General features: G+C 45.2%; 1 non-coding gene across 1 annotated transcript; it reads left to right on the forward strand.

Moving 5' to 3' along the window:
- The first annotated feature begins 5,133 nt into the window (after positions 1–5,133).
- LOC114814394 lies at positions 5,134–5,271 on the forward strand. The gene has a single exon (XR_003762192.1). It is a non-coding gene; the product is annotated as a small nucleolar RNA SNORA7 (small nucleolar RNA).
- The last annotated feature ends 319 nt before the right edge of the window (positions 5,272–5,590 follow it).

The raw sequence follows: 5,590 nt of genomic DNA on the forward strand, positions 1-5,590 counted from the left end.
TGAATCAATTGATAGTATTTACTGAGCCCTTCCTCTATGCAGAGGACTTGACTGGAATTCGTAGATGTAATCCCTGCTTTCAAGGAGTTTACAATCCACAAGGCTGGAAAAAAGTGCATGAAGAAAGGACCAATAGCAGTCGGTTTTGAGTGAACCAGGGGAGTAAGCCCTGGAGAGTGAGCACTGGAGAGCGAGCAATGGAGCATGCACCCTGAAGGGTGATCCCTGGGAACATCATAAAAGTAAAAGGATGGTGCAGTACCCATTCCATGATCTCAAATCCTACCCAAGAGGTTGGATGTCAACCATCCCCCAAGTTTTCTATTGCCGTTATCAAAGGACAAAATACCAGGCAGCGTAGCCCAAATAAGTCTAAAGTAACTTATTGTTTTAATGGATAGAGCAATTGGCCTGCGAGTCAGAAGGTCATGAGTTCTAATCCCGGCTTTGCCATTTGTCTGCTGTGTGACGTTGGGTATGTCACTTCACTTCTCTGGGTCTCAGTTACCTCATCTATAAAAAGGAGATTGAGACTGTGAACCCCATATGGAACAGGGACTTTGTCCAACCTGATTTGCTTGTGCCCACCCCAATGCTTAGTACAGTGCCTGGCACATAGTAAGCACTTAACGAATACCATAATAATAATTTTTAAGGCTATTATTGTTCCTATGATACTTTATTGCAATAGGGAGTCTATAAATTCTTTACAATGACAGAGATTATTTGGAGGGAGAAAGCTTTTAAATCAAAATACGTTAAGGATGGAAGTGTGGGGGAATCTTTTTTATGTTTTTTCATCAGTATTTGTTAAGCACTTACTCTGTACCAGGCATTGTCTAAACGCTGGGGGGTATACAAGCTAATCATTTTGGACACCGCCCCGGCCCTCATGGTGCTTACAGTCTTCATCACCGTTTTCTAGATGAGGTAATTGAGGCAAAGAGGAATGAAGTGATTTGCTCAAGTTCACACAGCAGACAAGTGGCAGAACGGGGATTAGAACCCAGGTCCTTCAGGCTCCCAGGACCGTGCTCTATCCACTAGGCCATGCTGCTTCTCTTGCATCTCCTTGTGAAGTCTGGCTGCTGCCACACTCTTCTGAGCATTTAGTTTAACACTGCGCACCCAGAAGGGCCTCAATCAAGGCCACTGATGGATCGATCCGACGGAATTCAATCAGCGGTGATCGAAAAATGGTGGAAATGGTGAGCCAAATCCAGTAGTCTTTCTTTAGAACTGTTCAGTCCTGGCCTGATTATTGAACATTAGAGGTTTCTGCCTAACCAGGAAGATTGCAGTGTTTCACTTGGCAATTTAACAAATGGAAAACTAGGGGGAGCATAAAAGCCTGGTGAAATTGAGTTGTAAAAGTGCTTTCTATTGCAACAGGTAATAGGGACTCTGGGAAAAATAAACATTGCAGGCGGCACAAATAACCCAGGTCCTGTTGCTCATGAAGTGAATAAAGTCCTGCTCTAACAAATCCATCAGAGAGTAAACAAAAACCCTTGTCTTGGAATGAAGAGACAATGAATTCTCATCAATCTGTATCTGATTCTTGGGTACTGTCCCATCACCTCTTGCGATTTATTCATGGTTGCCCTAGTCACTTGTGTAAATGTGCCTCTTTGATATTTCTACATCTGTTTGAAAAGCAAGGTGGAAAGAGCATGGGCCTGGGAGGCAGGAGATGTGGATTCTGATCCTGGCACCACCACATGCCCACTCTGTGACCTTGGGCAAGCTACTTGACTTTATGCTTCATTCATTCATTCAGCAGTATTTATCGAAGGCTTACTGTGTGCCGAGCATTGTACTAAGCACTTGGGAGACCAACTCCCAAGCCCCTAACCTTGGCATCATCCTTGACTCCGCTCTCTCATTCAACCCACATATTCGCTCTGTCACGAGTTCCCGTCGGTCCCACCTTCACAACATCGCTAAAATCTGCCCTTCCTTCTCCATCCAAACTGCTTCCATGTTTAATGCAATCACTCATCCCATCCTGTCTGGGTTACTGCATCAGCCTCCTTGCTGACCTGCCAACCTCCTGCCTCTCGCCACTTCAGTCGATATTTCACTCCGCTGCCCGGATTATCTTTCTACAAAAAACATTCAGGACACGTCACCACTCTCCCCAGAAATCTCCAGGTTGTTGTCTATCCACCTCCACATCAAACAAATACTCCTCACCATTGGCTTTTAAGCTCTCCATCACCTTATCCCCTCCTACCTCACCTCACTTCTCTCCTTCTACAACCCAGCCCGCACACTTGACTCCTCTAGTGCTAACCTGTCTCGCTGCCAACCCCTGACCCATGTCCTTCCTCTGGTCTGGAACACCCTCCCTCCTCAAGTCCAACCAACAATTACTCTCTCCCCACTTAAAGTCTTATCAAAAGCCCCTCTCCTCCAAGAGGCCTTCCCAGACGAAGCCCCACTTTTCCTCATCTCCCACTCCCCTCTGTAATTGTATTTATTTGTACTGATGTCTGTCTACCCCCACTCCAGACTGTGAACTCGTTGTGGGCAGGGAATGTCACTATTTATTATTGCATTATACTTTCCCAAGGTCTTAGAACAGTGCTCTGCACACAGTAAGCGCTTAATAAATACGATTGAATGAATGAATACAATATAACAATAAATAGACACATTCCCTGCCCACATCTCCTCCTTATTATTATTGTGGTACGTGTTAAGAACTTACTATGTGCCAAGCACTGTTCTAAGCACTAGGGTAGATTCAAATGAATCAGTTCAGACACCGCCACAGTTTAAGCGATGCAGGAACCTTTCCCAATCCTATTATTTTGTATCTACTCCAGCGCTGATCTCGGTGCTTGGCATATTGAGAGTAGTTAACGAATACCATAAAAAAATGCTCATTGCCCACGAGGAGCTTACTCCTAATAAATGTGGTATTTGTTAAGCGCTTACTCTGTGCTGATCACGGGTAGATACAAGATAAGTTAATCATAGTCCAGTTCCACATAGGGTTCACAACCTCAATCCCCATTTATAGATGAGGGAACTGAGCGCAGACAAGTGAAGTCTTGAGAAGCAGCGTGGCCCAGTGGAAAAGAGCCTGGGCTTCGGAGTCAGAGGTCATGAGTTCGACTCCCGGCTCTGCCACTTGTCAGCCGTGTGACTGTGGGCAAGTCACTTAACTTCTCTGCGCCTCAGTTACCTCATCTGTAAAATGGGGATTAACTGTGAGCCCCACGTGGGACAACCTGATTACTCTGTATCTACCCCAGCGCTTAGGACAGTGCTCTGCACATAGTAAGCGCTTAACAAATACCAACATTATTAAGTGACTTGCCCAAGGTCACGCAGCCGACAAGTGGCAGGAGTTGGGATTAGAACCCAGGTCCTTCGGACTCCCAGCCCTTTGCTCTTTCTTCTAGTCCATGCTGCTTCAAGAGCATGTCTTGCTCGTCTGTTGTGCTTCTCAAGAGCGTGATACATAAAGTGCACTGTTCCCATTAGGTACACAATAAATCCCATCATTCTTTCTTCTACTGCAACTTCTATTCCAGCTATTACTATTTCATTGAACCAACAAACACTACTGATTAGGGTCAATTTCTACAATAGTAGAGGGAATTTTTGCAACTCTATAGAACCATTCTCCTGCAAGTATACAGTGCTTTATCTCTGTGTGTAAATGCTCATTTACAAATTCAAATTTTAGACAGTCAGTAAGCTTCTGTGCCTCTCCAGGTTATGCAAGCCAGAAATCTAATTCAACAAATTTCTAACACAAATTGGGTCATTTCAGGAAAGATAATGATGTGCACAGATTCAAGATAGGGAAATGATTGGGAAATACAGACACCTGGTAGGAATAGCGTGTTTTTCAGATGGGCTTGTGCGATTTTCAATCCGCACACCACTATAATGGTTGCAATATTTAATTATTTCTATGATGACTGCCCTTTCCCTTAGCTGTGAACATAGGCAAACAAAATGATTTCTGTCAGACTCCAGCCCAAACTAGGGGTCCTTACCTGTCCCTCTAGTAGATCATGAGAATCGATGAGCGGCTTGGAGAGTCCCCATTATTCTGAGTAGGGCATATTATCTCTGTGACCTCAATCAATTAATCAGTGGTTTTTATTTAGCTCCTAATGTGCTAAGAGCATTAGTCCAAGCACTTGAGAGAGCACCATAAAATAGAGTTGGTAGACAAGATCATATTGTATAATATAATAGGTATTATATTCATAATTGTTACTTGTTAAGTGCTTACTGTGTACCAAGCACTGTACTAAGCACTGGGGTAGAGACAAGTTAATCGGGTTGGACACAGTCCCTGTCCCCCATGGGGCTCACCCTCATCATCCCCATTTTACAGATGAGGTAATTGAGGCACAGAGAAGTTAAATGACTTCCCCAAGGTCACACAGCAGACATGGGGTGGAGCTGGGATTAGAACCTAAGTCCTTCTGACTCCCAGGCCCGAGCTCTGCCCACTAAGCCGTGCTGCTTCCCCAGTATTTCTCCCCAATATTGTAATATTGAATTCTTTCAAGCACTTAATATGTACAGTGCTCTGTTCACAGTGAGCTCTCAATAAGCTCACTTGACTCAACTCAATGGAGAAGCAGCGTGGCTCAGTGGAAAAGAGCTCGGGCTTTGGAGTCAGAGGTCATGGGTTTGAATCCCGGCTCTGCACTTGTCAGCTGTGTGACTGTGGGCAAGTCACTTAACTTCTCTGTGCCTCAGTTACCTCGTCTGTAAAATGGGGATTAAGACTGTGAGCCCCACGTGGGACAGCCTGATTCCCCTTTGTCTACCCCAGCGCTTAGAACAGTGCTCTGCCCATAGTAAGCGCTTAACAAATACCAACATTATTATTATTAATAAATTCAATTGATTGACTGACTAAGATACCTGCTCTCAAGGAGGTTGTATTCTCATCAATCAATGAGTGCAGAGCACCTACTAAGTGATTGGGAGAGAACAATTGCCAATTTTCTACTGGGAAAATTCTTCCAGCTAAGCAGGTTACAATCACCATTGAAAAATCAACTGATGGTATTTACCAAGCACTTACTGTGTGCAGAGCACTGTACTAAGTACTTGGGAGAGTACAATGTAACTGAGTGGGTAGACACATCCCCTGGCCTCTCAGGGTCTCCCCTGGAGAGTTTCCAGTACTCTTCCAGTCTCGGCTACTGGAGGAAGAGTCGAGCAGAGGCCTGTCCATTCCATTCCTAGCTTGGACAGTGGCTAGCGAGTGGCAGGCCGTCTGCTACAAGTCAAAACTCACCCGCGCGGCACCGGAGAGAGTCGAGGGCGGAGACTCGATTTTACCGAACGGAAGGCAGCAGTGGTAAACCACTTCTGGATTTTTACTAAGAAATCTCTACGGATCCACTACCGGAATGATTGCAGATGGAGAGCCGGGCGTTCTGGGAGAGATGTGTCCGTGGTGTCGCTATGGGTCGGAAACGACGGCACAGGACGAGACAGAGACACGGTCTCCGCCCACGAGGAGCTTACAGTCTAGAGGCGGAGACGGACATTAAAATAAATTCCAGCTATGTGTATAAGCACTGTGGGACTGAAGGTAGAGTGA

Source organism: Ornithorhynchus anatinus, chromosome 9 (assembly GCF_004115215.2).
Source record: "Ornithorhynchus anatinus isolate Pmale09 chromosome 9, mOrnAna1.pri.v4, whole genome shotgun sequence".
In the NCBI taxonomy this organism is placed as follows: domain Eukaryota; kingdom Metazoa; phylum Chordata; class Mammalia; order Monotremata; family Ornithorhynchidae; genus Ornithorhynchus; species Ornithorhynchus anatinus.